This window comes from Cynocephalus volans, chromosome 5 (assembly GCF_027409185.1).
Source record: "Cynocephalus volans isolate mCynVol1 chromosome 5, mCynVol1.pri, whole genome shotgun sequence".
Taxonomy (NCBI): Eukaryota; Metazoa; Chordata; class Mammalia; order Dermoptera; family Cynocephalidae; genus Cynocephalus; species Cynocephalus volans.
Genome location: NC_084464.1, coordinates 77377773 through 77395785, shown reverse-complemented (window position 1 = coordinate 77395785; position 18013 = coordinate 77377773). Strand labels below are relative to the sequence as shown.

The 18013-nt window shown below is 35.1% G+C and overlaps 1 protein-coding gene across 6 annotated transcripts in view; it reads left to right on the top strand.

Moving 5' to 3' along the window:
* Window positions 1-18013, top strand: part of RIMS1 (regulating synaptic membrane exocytosis 1) — a 469818-nt gene that overhangs the window by 122874 nt on the left and 328931 nt on the right. The gene's annotated exons all lie outside the window — the stretch shown is intronic.

The following is an 18013-nucleotide window of genomic DNA, read 5'->3' as shown; positions in this document are numbered from 1 at the left end:
AATAAAACTTTGAACACTGGTCTTTGCCTGAGAAAAAACAGCAACTTAATTTATAAATATTATCTCATAATAAATACAGTACTTATAATTAAAAATGTTTTTACTTTAATATTTTATTCTGACCGAATCCATTTATTCACCAACTATCTATTGAATGTCCATTGTGTATGTAACTTGTGCTAAATGCCATGGCTATGTAGATAGAATAAGATGGAATATATGACCCTTACAAGTGATGGGAAAGACAGACATGGGAACATATGACAATATAATGTGATTGTTATGTAAAAGTATGGACTGAGTACCCTGAGAATCCAGAAGAGAGGGAAGCAATTTGTCTAAGGAGAGAGCAATAACATCTATAAGCCTAGGTGTATCATTTTTCTTCTTGGCTCAGTTTTTCCTTCATTTCAAATATTAGATTCAGTAAAGCCCAGACCCAGTATTATTGTTTTTCAATAACAGCTTTATTGATATATAATCTACATACTATAAAATTCATCCTTTCACAGTGTATAGTTCATTGGTTTTTAGTTCACTCACAGAGTTGTACAACCATCACCAATATGTAATTGCCGAACATTTTCATCACCTGCAAAAGAAAACCCGTACCTATTAGTAATCACTCCCCATATATACCTACACTCAGTCTCTGGCAGCCAATAATCTACTTTCTGTCTTTATGGATTTGCTGAATCTGGATATTTTAGCATGATAAATGGAATTATACATTGTGTGGTCTTTTGTGACTGGCCTCTTTCACTTAGCATAATTTTTCAAGGCTCATCCTTGTTGCAGCATATCATTATTTCATTCATTTTTATTACTGGATAATATTTCATTATATAGATGTACCGCTTTTGTTTATCCATGCATCAGTTGATGGGCATTTGGGTTGTTTTCACTTCTTGGCTATTATGAAGAATGTTGCTATGAACATTCATGTACAAGTTTTTGTGTGGCTATATAAACAGTTTTTAATTTTTTGGCTACATAAATCATCACATGGTAATTCTATGTTTAACATTCTGTGGAACTGGCAAGCTATTTTCCAAAGTGGCTACACCATGTTATAGTCCCACAGGCAATGAATGAGGTTTTCAGTTTCTCCACACCTTATATCCTGCACCCTTGCTGAGCTGGCTTATTCTAATAAGTCTTTTGTGTCTTCCTTAGAATTCTCTCTTTAGAGATCATGTCATCTATAAACAGAAATAGTTTTTTGTATTCCTTTTCATCCTTTCTGGATGTCTTTTATTTCTTTTTCTTGCCTAATTTCCCAGGCTAGTTTCTTTGTTAAAATTTTGAATAAAAGTGGTAAGTGCAGACATCCTGGTCTTGTTCATGTCTTGAGAAGAATAACTCAGTCTTTTTCCACTGAGTATGATGTCAGCCATGGGTTTTCTGTGAATGATTTTTATCAGATTGAGGAAATTCCCTTCTAATTCTAGTTTATTGAGTGCTTTTATCATGAGAGGTTCTGGATTTTGACAAATATTTTATCTGCATTTTTGAGATGACCATATGGTTTTTGTCTTTTATTGATATTACATTACATTTATTTTATTAGTATTACATTATTTGACTTTCAGATGTTAAACTAACCTTGCATTCCTGTGATAAATTACACTTGTTCATTGTGTATATAAATATTTTTTTTTGCTTGATTCAGTTTGCTAGTAATTTGTTGCTAATTTTTGCACATATATTCATAAGGGTAGGTCTGTAGTTTCTTTTTTAAGTCATGTCTTTGCTTTTGGTGTCAGGGTAATGTTGTTTGTCTGTTCTCCACTTTATTTGTTTTCACCCTTGTCCTTATTATTTCCTACCTTCTGCTTGCTTTGATTTATCTGCTTTTGTTTTTCTAGTTTTTCTACAAACTAGATTCTAAGCTCCTGGTTTTCACAGATAGTTTGGTTTTGGGGCAGCTGGTTTTGTAGTCTAATGTAGAGCTAAGAAGAGAGGAATGGGAACAGAGCAAATGAGAATGATGTAAACCGTATTGTTCGTATCAAGATTCAATCATTTTTCTTGAATAATTGCTCCTTGGATTGTTGCAAGCTTGTGGTTAATTTCAAGAGTTCTCAAAAACTTGACTTTGACAAATTTTGCTCCTGTTCTCTTTTCTTTTATGGATAACAGGATTCTTGGAGGCCCTTACTGTCTTACTGTAGAAGCACTTCTCTCTGTAACACTATTTTAACTATATTTGAGAGAAGAATGATCCATGATATTTTGAAGAGGCATCAGTTGTACCTTTCTGTGAACACAAAGTATATGATGCTATGATGTGGATGATAATTAAAATCCTTCTCAAATGCTTATAATGGAAAAAATAAAGCATTCTTAACAGTCAGTTGTATATGCTAATGACATGGACCCTGATAATTGTTATATAATGGGAGTCCTGATTATTTTTGCTCTAGTGAGGAAATATTAATGTGTTCATGAACATAACTAAAATATTTAATTTTTTAGATTGTGTTGAGTTCATTAAATCTTTAAAAGATTGCCTTTTGAGAAAGTACATATGCCTACACACCCTTGAGGTTGTAGTACTGGTGGCCTGTGTGATAGGCAGGAGCAGAGACAACATGCACTCACCGTGACTGATGTAACACAGCAGGCTGCCATCCCTTTCTGTTAGTATCTGTTACCCATTTTTAGCCCTGCTCTGTGTTAATATTCAAATATTTTAATTCAATTATTAACACTTAATTTCATTCTGATGGGAGCACATTAAGGCTGAGATACATTGCCAGTCAGAGCAGTGGTGGTAGTAATAATTTGGTCTCTGTGTTTGAGTGGTACACAATCATGATTATGGTGGTTGGCTAAAACTGCACTTTCCTACTTGAGATGGCACACGGTGTCTCTCTAGATGTGATTTGTTCCATCTTTTCAATTGGATGTGAAAGAGCCAAATCCTGTTATTTTAAATAAACAATAATAATGCACAAAATGGAACACTGACATTAAAAATAGAGTAAGGTAAAAAAAAAAATTAGCATGGCAAATGTGCACTGTACATCACAATGGTGGCATTTATTTATTTACTTGCATATTAAAAAAAATACTTAGAAGCATTTACTATGTGTCAGAAAGTGTTCTTGATTCTGGGGATGCAGTAGTGCGGGAGAAAGATAAAATCCATGATCTCCTGTTGCTTATATTCTACTGGAGAAGAGTCATAATAAATAGACAAAATATATATTGTTTAAATGTTTTAAAAAATTGCTTATGGAGAAAAATAAAACGAAAATAAAAAGAGAAGAGAGGCTGGAAGTGTGGCTAGGAGGTGTTGTAATTATATATCGGGTGCCCAGGAAAGGACTTAAATAAGAAAGAAAGTGACATTTCAGTAAAGACCTGAAAGAACTGTGTGTGCGCTATGCTAGGGAGAGGGGCCAGCGAGTGCAACGTCCACAGGATAGAACTGTGCCTGGATAGTCAAGGAATGCTGGGGAGATCAGTGTGCCTGCAGCAGAGCCAGGAGATGTAAGTAGCAAGAGATGAGGCCAAAGAGGTTCCAAAATGGCAGATCGTTGTCAACCGATGAAAGGACTTTGAATTTTGATCTGAGTAAAGTGTAGAGACATTGCAGTTTAGCCAGAAAAGAGACATGATCTGAGGTGCATTTTAACCAGGTGACTCTAGCTTGTATGCAGCATAGCCCATAGGGGTGCAAGGGTAGAAGGGTACACACCAGTCATTTGGGGGTATTGCGGTAATACAGGTGAGAGGCAATGACTTTGATAAGGACAGTAGCAGCCTACATTTTAGTATTTGTTGGATTCTAGATATGCTTGGAAGTAGTGAGAGGATGTCCTGACACATAAAATATGGGGTATAATAAAAAAGAGTCAAAAAATGAAAAAGTTTTTTTGACTTAAACTAATATTGAAAATGGACTTTCCATTTACTGAAATGGGGAAGACTTTTTTAAAGGGATGGATTCTGTGTGTGCATGTGTGTTGGGGGTGGGAGTAGAATATCAGGAGTTCAACTTTAGACAAGATAAGTCTGAGATGCCTGTTAGACATCATACATGGAGATGTAGAATAGACATTTATATATACAAACCTAGAGTTTAGGGATACATTTGAGCTGGAAATATATTCTAAGAGTTGTTAGTACACAGATGGCATTTGAGCCATGAGCTGGGTAAGATTACAAAGTAAGATTACAAAGCACTGGGAGAAACAGCAGTGATCCAGGTGTGAGCCTTGGGACATTTCTTCATTTAGAGGCTGGGGATAGGAGCAGGAAACCCAGAGATTGTAGTATCCTGGAATCCAAGTGAAGGGTATCTCAATGAAGACAGTGAGCAGATTAAGACTGGTAATTGGCCATTTGGTTTTGCAATATAGAGACTGTTGTTTGATTAGGCAGATAATCTCCCCAAGAAAGGATAATTTGTAATTTCAACAAATTATGTGCTGCATTTTAGACAATGCTGCTATATATTTTCATGGATGATTGAAAATATACAGAAATGGAATTAACAGTCATGGCCACTAGGTAAGGCCTTCACTGGTTCTTTAGATGACCTGTCTGATTAGATAAGACCGTGACTAAGAGGAGGCAGTGAGATTCATTTCCTGTGTGGATGCATCATTCAGGTCTGGTAAGAGAAGTGCAAGCTTTATGGCTCTTATTATAATTTCACACTGAAAAATCTGTTCATTGCATTAATTCATGTTTGATGTATGAAAACTTTTTGAGCCAATGGGATATTAGATATTTATATAAATTCTAGGTGGAGCCAGATTTATAGGAGTTTGTGCAGGTATATATGTGCTCTCAGAAAAGTATTCTTGCCTTTAATTTAAAAGTTTTTGAAAGTATAAAACTATTATTACAATTGAGATTCATTTATAGATTGCAGTCAATACAAACCTTAGGCAGCAAACAAGGTCACGAATATTTGCTGTGTTCACTTGGCCAGTGCTAAAGTGTGGACCAGATAAAAAAAATAAAAAGGGGAAAAACATGACATTATTTTGTTACATGTAAAGATCTGTGCATGTGTTATGGTGGTTATTATAGTAAACTCTTTTACATTTTTTATTTGAGGGAATCTGTGATATAGGTAATACAAAACAGGGACTAATCAAAGTGTTAATTTATATTTTGGATTTTATAATGTAATTTGAATGGCTATAGATCTAATATTCTGGAAAATTATTTCACCTTAATAATGACTGAAAAAAATGGAAAATTAGTTAAATATATCTTCCCTTTCTTGTTCTCCTTGGTTTCTGTACTGAATCTTGGCTCTGTGGGAGAGAGCGCAGGTACTATGTCTTTGCAGGGGGTTTAGAGTGGTGGGATTTTATCATTATAGTACCAACACAGTAGTGAAGAGTTGACTGCAATCTATAGAGGGATCTCATATAAATTAATAGTTTTATTTAAACTACAATCTAGTTTATTGTAGTTTTTTCCCTCACAAAGGCGTGTGAATTTGCATATATAGGTCCTTGGCCTTCCTGTGGTGCTCCCCACTGTCTTATAAGATCCTCGAAGGTAGGAGCATGTCTTGTTTGGGTTTGTTCTCCCATTTACTGTTTATCACTGTGCTGAGCAATACCAGACCTTCTATAATTCTAAGAACTTGTGTAACAAAATTATCAAGAGCTTAGGCTTTGGAGACAGAAAACTAAGGTTCAAATCCCGGCTTTTTCACTTCCACAACAAGTCACTCATCCTCTCAGTTTGTTTTCTTACTTGAACATAACAGTAATATACTTGTTTGGAATAATGTCCCAAAGTTAGTGTTGTACATAGTTCTTACCCTTATTTATATAATATAGCAATCAATTAGTATTAATTAATAATTACTACTAATAACAGAGTGACAACATTCTGTGATACAAATTGCACCTGCAGCAGACCATTTCTCTTGCCTTCATTGGAGGCACTGAATGTAATAAAATTTCTGCATTGCAAAATTCTTTTCAAATAATCTACACAATAGCCAGAGTAAACCCTTAAAATACCAAAATTAAGTTTTCTCTGCTTAAACCCTGTCGGTGGTGTCTTTGGGGAAAAAATCTCCAATTTTTTGGGTAGTCATGCTCTAAACCCAAGCCCTAGGTCCACTCAACCTCTTCTGCACTATGTTCCAGCAGCTCCCGCCTTCCTTCTGCTGCTTTCTTGTGCCAAAGTCCTTCCTGCCTCAGGGGCTTTACCACCTGCTGGGGCCCACCCACTCTCCTTCCAGCCTCTACTTATTGGTCAACTCCTGCTCTGCCTTGATTACTCAGCATACACTTGACATTTCAATGGTGTTTGATGGTGTGTGGCTAGAGAACTCCAGAATGCTGGAATCCTCTTTCCATGAAGTGCTCAAGGAACAATAACACATGACAAAGGACTACTGTCCCATTTAGTGTGCTACTTCTGGGTTCTCCCAAAGAGAGCTTTGGTGAAGCAAGTTGGGGGAGATGGCTTAGACTGAAAAAGAGAGTGGAAGTAAAATGCCCAGACTCTGAGACGGGGTTCTGACTCAACTTACGCATCATTCCATAAGAAATGAGAGTCTCAGGGGTGCTTGACCTCTTAACATCTCATCATGTAAAAAACAAAAAACTAAAAAAACTCCCAAACTCTCAGTAGTGTTTATTCACTGGGCTGAGTTGAGGATCAAATTTAAAAATCCTAAAAACCAAAAGTCATGAAGGATTCTTTGTGAACAAAACCCAATCATAAAATAAGACCATCGGTTTCAAATTTCCTTTCTTATAATCAGTGATAAAAAGAGTGGGTAGACAAACAGACATTTTCTTCTCCCCTTCACCATGCTAACAGAAACCTGCTGCTCTCTTGCTTCTCCAAACACTGGGATCTGTCTGCTTATTCACCAGGCCTTGCTGTTATGGGACTTACTGGCTCTACAAGGGTGGCTGCCAACTCTGCTCACTGAGATCTTGGAGGGGGTGAGTCCTCTTGAAGGTTCTTGCTCTTCTGTCCCATTTGAAGTGGTGAACTAACCCCAAATTCTAAATGCATTCTGTCAACCATAATGCAGAGGGTCCTCAAGTTTCCCAGCTTTTCTTTCAGGCTTTCTATTCTCCTTAGGTTGCCTAGGAGGGACAGGAAGATTCTCCTTTCTCACCAGGGATTGGGGAAGTTTGGGCAGAAATGTCCTAGATTACTGTGCCGTCTAAGGAAGGTTCATCAAAGCTGTCACAGTGCTTTTAAGCCAGTCATGGTGGTGAGATCAGATGAGTCTCTTTTTTTTCCTAGGAACAAGTAGCCTTGTTTCGATATCCCTGCCTTGCTCAGCAATTGGCTGGGAGCAGCCCGTGGAAGGCATAGTCTCCATGCAAGCCATGATGCATTTTTCAGAGTGCTCAAAACAGGGTCCTTGGTCAGTTACACTTTCTTCTTCAGAACTTGCCATCAGAGGCAACACAACACAGCAGTAAAGAGGGGGGCTCTGGACCACTACTATTGTGTTAGTTTTAATCCCAGCTCTGCCCCTTATTAATGGTGTGACATTGGGCAATTTACAAGCCTTCTCCATGCCTCTCATTTCCTCATCTGTAAAATGAGGGTGATATCATTTTTCTAATAGTATTCTTGTCATGTTTAGATGAGTGAATACATGTAAACCCTTCGAAGAGTGCCTAGCACATAGTAAATGCTCAAAAAACTTTAGTTTCTTAAAAAGTGACCATCATGACTGCTAACATTTAAATAAACTTGTGCAAAGATATATAATCTCACATTCTCATTTTCCTTATCTGATGACAACAATGCATATGCTATGTGGCTGTTGTCAACATGAAATGAGATAGTTTTATATAAGGTTTCTAGAATGGTGCCTGACATGGGTAAGCACTGAATAAATAGTAAATGGCATTTATCATTATCATTATCAGCAGTAGTAACAATGGCAACAACATTCTTATAATAGCTTTTTTTTTTTTACACAAGGATTCTTTTCTAAAAGTAAAACCAGTTAGATTAATAACCATTCTTTTACTGTGCTGCTGTTGAGTACCTGCTGTGTGTGATCCTGTACTAAGTACTGAGGCTGTTTTATTTTAACTCCAAGGTATTCCAGATCCATTTCTAATTAATGTTGCAGCTAACATGATAGAGTAGATGATTCAGTCCCCTCTAGTTTTGCTACATTTGTAAAAACATGTCCACAGATACATAAAGGTTAACGATCTTGCCCCATATGACATCTTAAAGACCTGGCTCACTTTGGATTGGAATTGTCTCTTAATTTTCCATCCAAGAAGGCTTTAAATGGGAGACTATGTTATGATTTTTTTAAAAACAATAGCCTTCATAGATTTGTTTTCTTCTATTGAAATTAAAGCACTCAAATGTTTATAGCTACAGAAATTGTTTATATACTAGATGCTTTCAGGATGCTGTTGTAGGGGTTTTGGGGGTTGAAGCTGGTAGGGTGTATCACAGGACTTGCCAGTGAAATATTCAATTTGGTATGTAACAACCATTTTTTTAACATTTATCAAGTTTATACTATTCTCCAGATACTTGGAGTATGCAAAAGTAAATATGCCATAGTCCCTGTCCTTAAAGTCAGATGAATGATTTAAAACACATTTCAGTATAGGTAGAATAATGGAGTTTGATAGGTTACTTATATCACATTTCAATTAGACTATCATTTGGCCAATTTATTTGAATAGGCAGCATTTTTTTATTGTAAAATGTGACTTCTTAATTTTCTATGCATTCTAAGACCAAATTGACATTCTCTGGTTTATTGGCTTCCACATGAAATCTATTTTACATTAGAAATGGATGAACCCAGAATCTGAGCCCAGGAGGCCTTGTGGTTCATTAGCCGGGAAGATGTGAATTGCCAAATAGGTCATGTGGCCCTGTGGTTGGAGCAAACAGTCTTTGCCTTTCTGAAGAGGCAACCACAAGGATGAGCTATACAAAATGATCAATTTGATCGTATTTCTACCACCAAAACGCTTAAAGACCAATATCATGCATATAACAGAGACCTCTTGGGAATGCCCTCAGAGAAAGAAAAATAATATAAATCAAAGCAGTGTTATTTGTTGGTAACAATCTAATGTAAATATTCTCTTTTTTTAGGGACTGTCTCATTTCTCTATCAAAATCTAAGAAATGAACTAAAAGAACATTCTGCAATTAGGAACTTACACTTTCCTCTCTCCTTATTGATAAAGTCACAAGAAATTTCCTTGGTCTCAGCATTTTTCATAGATAGCTCCTTACTATCATAAGGTTATCACATAAGACTATATCCCATGCTCTAACTAACGCAATAACAACTACTTCAATTTTTGTGCATTTTTAAATGAGAGTAGAGAAGATATTTGAAACTCAAGGATTATAAGATTAACTTTGCACAATTTTCATTTTGAGATGCTTATCTCATAGATGTTCATGATAGCATCAATAATACAAGAATACTTCAAAAAGTTCATGGAAAAATAGAATTAAAAGATAACACAGGGAGGGAGAAGGGAGGGAGGTTTTGGTGATGGGGAGCATTAATCAGCTACAATGTATATCGACAAAATAAAATTTAAAAAAAAAATAAAAAAAAAAAAAATAACCAACTGAATTAAAAAAAAAAAAAAAAAAAAAAAAGATAACACAAATCTTTCCATGAATTTTTTGAAGACCCCTCATAGTGGTCTTGATTTTTTTCTCTTGCTGTGCTGTTGAGGCATTAAATGTACCAGACATATCAGTTTTAATTTCCATGTATATTTGTCTTTGCTCACTAAGAACAATATGCAAAATTAATTATCTTCAGAATTCAGATTAAAGAAAAAGTGAAATAATCAAACCAATATGCACCAGGTTGTATAGGCTATCAGACTGTTACAAAATGTAGAGAAATGTATTCTGGATTCTGGCTGGATGTGTTAAGTATAGTGATTATTTGATTTAGCCAAGTAGTCAACAATAATTGATCTTATCTAGTCATGCAATATAAATTTAGCAAATGAAAACATGTAGTACAGTGCAATTTTTAAATATTTGGCTATAATATTTTTATTGTAATGTTTCTAAAAGGACACTTAATAAGAAATAAACATTTAGCTATGATTATCAAATTATTAAGCATATTAACCTAAGAAAACTATATAATTATTTGGTTGCTATAACTGCACTATGCAAAGATTTCTTTTAAATGTTTTATCATAACATCTCTACCTACCCTAGAAAGTTGAAAATATATTTTTGTGATATGGAATTTCCTATGTAATTTGTGAATCTACAATTTGCCAGATAAGCCAACAATGGAAGCTGAGTAATATTTGACAGTCTTGTCCTAAATCAATAACATTTTCAACATGATGAGAAATGAAATGCTCCCTTTCTCAGCCTCTGCATTTTCACATTGGTGATGAGTCAACACACCTTTCTGCCAAATCCTCTTGTAAAAAGAAAAAAAGAAGGAATGGATATCTTTTAGTTATTTTAGCTGAATTTGCTTATATTAAAATGGGGTATTTCTCAAAATATTGTAGGGATTAAAAGTACTCAGAAGTACTTGTATTACTTATTTCTTTTACCAAACAGACTCTTCAAGTCATCTGGATGCTGAAAGAAGAGTCTATGTTAAAATGGAGATTCAATAAATATTCATTCATTGTGCACCTTCTGCGTACCCATCCTCCTGTTAGATTCTAAAAAATCAATTGTAGACTGGTTTTACTTAGGGTCAGAAATGTGCTATTGTGATATTAAAGAAAATAGACAACAGAATTGTGAGATTTTGGTCTTCTCACATCTGAGATAAAAGTTTTTATTGCAGTTTAAAGAGTTTTCCTTCAATAAGCAAAATCCAAAGATGGATTTTTTTTTTAACTTTATTCTTGCCTATAATGTGGCTTGATCCTGGCACCTCTGTTTCTGCGTTTCACACACAAGAGTCTCAATAAATCTATTAAGCTTTTGGTCAAATGCAGAAATCATTTTGTTCAAATGAAGGAAAAAATATGAAAACACTTCTGTGATTTTTATGAGTTGGATAAATAGGTTTCCATGTAGATTTTATGTTAAGTTATAAATAATAGTTCTCATGTGCTGTGGTCTGAATGTGTCCCCCAAAATTCATATGTTAAAACTTAACTGCCACTGTGATAGTGTTAGAGGTGGGGATGTTGGGAGATAATTAATTCATGTGTTAAAACTTAATTGCCAATGTGATAGATAATATTAGAGGTAGGGCCCATTAGGAGGTAATTAAGCCGTGAGGGTAAGGCCCTCAGGAATGAGATTAATGGCCTTGTAAAAGAGGCTGAAACTTCCACTGCCCTGCCACCATGCGATGACAGAGCAAGAAGATGTTCCTCTTTGAGGAACGGGGCCCTCACCAGACACTGAATCTGCTGGTGCCTTAATCTTGAACTTCCCATCCTCTAGAACGGTAAGAAATAAATGTTTGCTGTTTATAAATTATCCAGTATAAGATATTTTGTTATAGCAGACCAAAAAGACCAAGACAGTATGCAAGGCAGCACCAAAAGCTTTAAAATGGTGATGTGAAGGTAGGGGATAGAGGGATATCAAAACATCTGTCCCAACACTCTAGCTCCCAGCATTTCATCCATTCCAAATTTAAGATATTAAGTAGTTCAGAAGATGTAGCTAGTATAAGTTACCCCATTAAATCTGTTGAGTGATGTCATACTTAGCCAAAGCAGACAGATATAACACTTAACATTGTCATGTAAAAAGAGAAAATGTGAGTGAATGGGGCCTAGAACTGGTATGTTTTGGAGAAGGGCAAGCTGTGTGTAGAGAAAGATGTAGATAATATGATCTGTCCCTGACAGAACACATGCAGGTAAGGACTCAGACTTGAGATACCTCACAGTAGTAAAGGAAAATATGTCAATGTCAGAAGTTCATTCAGGTCCAGACCATGTCTTTGATATGATTTTTTAATTTCGAGATAAACTCATGCTTTTCAATCTTTAATGTGCATACAGATCATCTGGGGCTCTTGTTAAAATGCAGATTTTGACTCAGTAGTGTATGATGGTGCCCAGGATTCTGCTTTTCTAACTAGCTTCAGGTAATGCGATGCTGTTGGTCTTTGGACCACACTTTGGTGTGGTTATTGGTTACTAACATTCTTTCACTTGATCCAGAAAAAATTTTTCCTGTATTAGTTACTACAGAAACCTTGCCTACAATTTCAGCAGAATATGCTTATTTCTTTTTAATTTTACTTTAGGTGTTATACTGTCAGTACTAACATAATGGATGTTTGAAACTAATGTATGAAAACATGATGGAAGCTATATGTGTTATGTTAATATTTGTAAATTATAATGACTTTTTTCATAGACTTTTGGTATAATCTGCCAGGTACTTGTCCATTTGTATAATCATAAAATATTAGGACTTTTAAAAGATATAGTACCCAATTAAATTTGAATTATTACAAATTTGATTGAGTCAAATTATTAGAATTTGATTCAATTTTAAGTGGAATTTTTAATACGATTTATTCCCTTTTCTTAACATCTCAAATGATGTAAAGAAATTTTTGAATCCAAAATCCATGTGATCTTTTTAAACACCATTACATCATATAGCTGCAAAAGCAAAATTTAAGAGATACTACTTTCAATTGCTAACCTCTGTAATCTATTCTTGTTTTCACCAAAATAGATCCCAGATCAAAGAAAGGAGATTTAGTTCAAACTCTTTTTGTCTGGCTGTTCTCTTGCTGTAAAGAGGGCATACAAAGTGAAGAGCACAGAAACAGTTGACATATTTTCTGTGGATGTTTAATTGGGTTCTATTATTTATCTACTGTCCCCTTTCTAATGAATCTCATGTGAGCCTTTGAGATCTTGTTGGAATAAAACAATTAAGTAGAATAAATACAACACATGGCATGGCAATTTTGGCAACATTATACCCTGTGATTATGGACTTTCCTTTGCAAACCTTTAGGTTACTTGTGATAGTTTCCATGTGACCAAAGATTACACAGATGGCCATAGATAGTAATAAGAATGGACTATAAGATGACAGCTTGAGGCTACATTAAAAGAATTGCTAAAAGGAGAGATATCACCTCCTATTTTATGTCTGGTGGAAGTGTGGGAATTTTAGTTCCACCACTTCCTGTATATATTTATCAGTATATAAATGATTAAATAATACTTCTGTCAGTGCCCCTACCCTATTCTTTATTTCCCAACTCATCTACCCAATGAAGTATTTTTATTTATGGCCTAGAATAGCAGTTTATCTATCTGCGAGTATAATTTGCCAGTGAGTCCAAATAAGGAAGTGCTATTCTTGTAACTGGGATTAAAAATATAGAAAATGTTTCTCAATATGGAAAAGTAGTTGTAGAATTCAGATTCTATTGAATTGATCTAAAATAAATTCTGGAAGAAATAATTGGATAGGGAAAAGCTTCAGATGGGTAACCCCTCAGGAAACAATAAAAACGCATCTACAGCATTATGGTCCAGCTTCTGAGGCATGTGGTGGTTATTGCTGGGCGGACGTAAAAGCTTCTCTGACTGTCAGTGTGATGCATTTGTAGGGAAATCCTGAAATCCTTAAACTTTAGCACCTATTTATTTCAATTTAGTCATTTATTACTAAGATTCCTATTACTTGAGTATTTATTAGATGCACAGCAATATATTCTGTATTATTAAGGGGAAGAAAAAGCACAGTAAAAGAGAAAGCCTTTGCCTTTGAAGCTAACATAATAGAGCTAGAAAGAATAAGTAAGCATATATAAAATTAAAAAAAACATAAGCAAATGTTTGATAATATAGTCAAAGTTATTGGCCTTAAGAGAAAGCAATGAGGAATATATCCAAGGAAGTCTTCTTGTAAATGATCATATTGGAGACCAATGATGCATGCATATTGGAGGAGAGGAAATGAGAAGGAACCAGAGTCTGGAGAACAACAGAAGCAAAGGTGAATGCGTGTGTGTGTGTGAAAGATGGATGCGTGTAGGTAGTGGTGTGTGTTCATGGAAATATGCATATGTTTGAGGGCATTTCTGTGTGGTCTTAGAAATAACAAATCAATCTGAATTAAACAGAAAAAAAAAAACGGAGGAAAAGGGAGGACTAAAAATACAGCAAAGAACTGACTTTTTGCCATTTAGAAATAGTCTATGACTTACTCATGATTATCCTCAGTTGTCTCATGTGAGAATATCCAGACTTTTCAAATAAACCTTAACTTTCTAGCACTCTCTGCAGTACTCACATTATCACAATCTGTATGGGTTTAGAGTCTGGCTTGTCTGAGAGTGCTGGACTCTCATTTTAGCTGGAAATGGTGTCTAGGAAGAGAACACAGGATACACCTGGAGCATCACGGATATATATTTATTCATGAGGGTTTATTTAAGAGAAGTGCTATTTATATAAATCCTCTGTAAACAGAAATGCTTTATTCCATTTCAATCAAATTTCACCCCGGTTCCTTAAGAAGAAAGGTGGAATTTTTAAAAATAAAACCCATAAAATGAATTCATAATGAGAAGCAGTAGAGCATAGAAGAGTGGTATCTGAATAAAAGATCTTGTATATAAATTCTGTGATCCGTGTGTCTGATTATTTCTATCCTGCGTCTCACATGACCTCTTACATTCTCATGCATTCATTCAGAAGGGTCTAGAGAATGCTCATGAGTGTCACAACTTCTATTTGCAGATTGTTTTGCCTTATAGGGGAAAACAGACAAGAAGACACCTAACTCAACCTAAGAAGACACTAGCTGTGTGGGAGCACTATAGGGTATATAAAAAGTGCTATGGAGTTCTAAGGAAGAAACAACTAACCAGGCCTACAGGGATTTGTGCAGATGGAATAATAAAAGTCTAAGAAAGATTTCCAGAGGAGGGACACTGGAATTGGGTCCTAAAAGATAAGTGGACATTTTCCAGGAAGTGAAGAAGAAAATGAATATTCCAGGCTTGCCTAGTCCTCCTGTTTCTTGGTAACCGGCTGTTGCTTTTTCCAGGATTCATCTTTTCATTTCCTGTTCACCTTAGATCACAGCTTTTTTAGGTCACTGCTGCCTTGTTACCTTCTGTTCTCTAACCATCCAAATTAAAGTCCTCTTGACAAGGTGTGTGTTCTAGCATACTGACTTTCATGACAGAGTGGGGCTTCTCATGGACACTTTGCTCATATTTCATCAAATAAGCTTCTGCTATTGCTTGCCCTACCCTGGGCATGTAATATTTTTAAATTAATTATATGTAATTATAAGAGCCAGATTCCTGTCATTTATGTCTACATTTAGGTGCTTTTGACCTTATCACATCATGTGTCTCTTTTCAATAACAAATTCCGTTGGTCATCTCTTACCTCCAAAATTGCCAAATGCTCTTGTTATTGTTGTTTTGAATGGACACTTTCTTTCTACTAGTATAATAGTCATTAAAGAAAATCCATCAGAAGATTAAAAAACAGCAGTTCTATGAGGGTTGGTTTATTGAAAAATGTTTTTTGAAAGATTTTAGTGCCTATAGCATGTTTGAATAGTAGCCAGAAACACAATTTAGTCTTTTCCTATATAAATGTTAATTTGGTGTTGGGTAGCTGGGCACAAATGTCTAAGGAATGAGGAAAATAAAATGGTACCTTAGGTCAGCATTTCTCAGATGCGTACAGTGGTTCATAAATTCTAATTATTTTCTTTGGGTTTTGTGTTTTCACCTCAAATGAATGCTTCATTTAATAATAAAGTTGCCAGATAAAATACAGATACCCAATTAAGTTTAAATTTCAGGTAAAAAATGAATAATTTTTAATATGCCCCTAAAAATTTTAATATGGTGTATACTTATCCTAAAAACTTACGTTCCTCAATAGGACATACTAAAAAGTTATTTTTTGTTTATCTGAAATTCAAATTTAACTGGTGTCTTCTACATTTATTTGCTAAATCTGGCAATCCCATTTATTAGTAAGTAAGACTAAACTTCTCTTTTGCAGAGATGATTGACAATTGAAAGACATTTTCATAGTACAAGACCTGAATTTTTTGAACCAGTATTTCTCAGACTGAGCAACTGTGGCAATGTTTTCGGCAGCTCTCAGAGATTACTTTTTCCTGGAACAGGTGCAATGCTTCATACTCAGGCTTTAAAAACACTCCTTTTAAACTAGGAAACTGTAAAACTATGGAATTGCTTTTTTATTATCTGAGTCATTATCAAGGAAATAGAACAAATATCAAGAGACTACAGAAATTCTAGGAATTTCGAGCTCCAAGGAATAGTAAAGCTTAAGGAACTGAGCCACAGCTTTCGATATTAAGTGACTTATTAACAAGTTAATAAGCTGAGACTGATCTCAAGTCTTCCAGCTCTTAGGTTGATGCTGTACAGCTATGTAAATACAAGGGTGTGTGCTTTCTCTTCTGTAAGGCAATTAAGATACATAATTGTTAGATAATTAAAAAGAGGAAACTAATTGAATGCAATAACTTTTTTAAATGCATTGGCTTAAACATTATGGACCATAACTAGAAATTTCCCATAGCACTGATTGGTACTCACCCAATCATCCATGGCTTTTGTTAAGAGCCATGAGCCATACTGCTTAGTTTAAATCCTTGTCTTACAACCGTCTGGCTATGTTACTTTGGCTAAGTAACCTCTCTGTGCCTCAACGTCTTTATCTGTAAAAAGGGATTGTGGTAGTGGTATCTACATTAATGACTGCGTTAACAATTCGTGAAGACCTCTAAAGAATTTCTACCAATACCTGACACTGGTAAGTGTTTAGTCAAGAGTTACCTATTTTCATCTTGTTACTCTTCTCGGTATTATTAATACATTGGATACCTAAAAATGGTGAGGGTTGATAATTTCCCAATTTTTGTCAGAGTAAATGTGATTAATAATGTCCTAAAAAAACTGTAATTTAGATATAGATTTTAGTGATTTTATGGAGGATTCAAGGGCATAATATTCAGTGTTTTATAAGTTCTTGCTTCAATGATTGTTAAAAGGCAGTGGACACTCCTTCTTCAATTTTACCAACCAAAACAAATATCCAAATTCTTCTCCTGTTACTTTCAGTGATACTGTATGTGAGATTCAGCCCCAATTTTTTTCTCATCTTTTTAACATCAATTAGAAAAATGTGCTCACTGTGAGAAATTAGTATTTGAATTTGTGAGGTTGTGCAATCCTTTTAGAGATTAAAAAAAAAGTCATCTTAAGCTTCAGCTTCCTTTAGCAACTTCGCAAGGGACTCAATTACTCACTTATGGGAAGAAGAGAAAGAGTAGCTCCCCACTTCAGTTTTGATAATTCCAGTTAGAGGTACATAACCAGTAAAATTTGGGATACGTTTCCCAATTTGGTGGCTGCATTATATTAAATTCCCAAAAAGACGCAGGGAAACTGACTATATATATATATATCTCACTAATACTTTTAGGTAGAAAAGACCAAGTAATACATTTGAGTAGGATTAAGATAGGTCTTTTTTTTTTCAAATAAAGCAAGACTTCACCTCCTTTAAATTTGACTAAAGAAGTAGACAACTGTTATACTGTTAGTTGGTGGTTTCAACCCCGTTATAATACCCTGAAAAAACAGAAGAGCTGCATTTTTGTCCCTGAAATACTCAAATTCACAAAATTCTGATAACAGTTTATGACAGCATGTTCCAGGTCAATTTCCTTCATGTGGGTCTTTTAGCATAGCATGGCAAAGAGTGACGGATTGTGTGTCCTGGTCTTCTGTGAGTCCATGTAGGAGCATCAGAAGTAGTTTCAGACTATGAATTCCCGAGTTGATATGTAGAAGACCTATTACTTTCTGTCAAATTAAGAGCTCGGATTTATATAGGAGTCCATTAATTTTCCAAAAGTTGTAGATAAAGAGGAATTAAATGGAACAATAGAGAAAGGAAACATTTTCCTGGTGTGCAGTAATATCAGGCATGTCTCTTGTGGAAAATCCTACCTATTCATTTGTTCACACATCTGTATGTTTATTTGTGCATCCTGCACT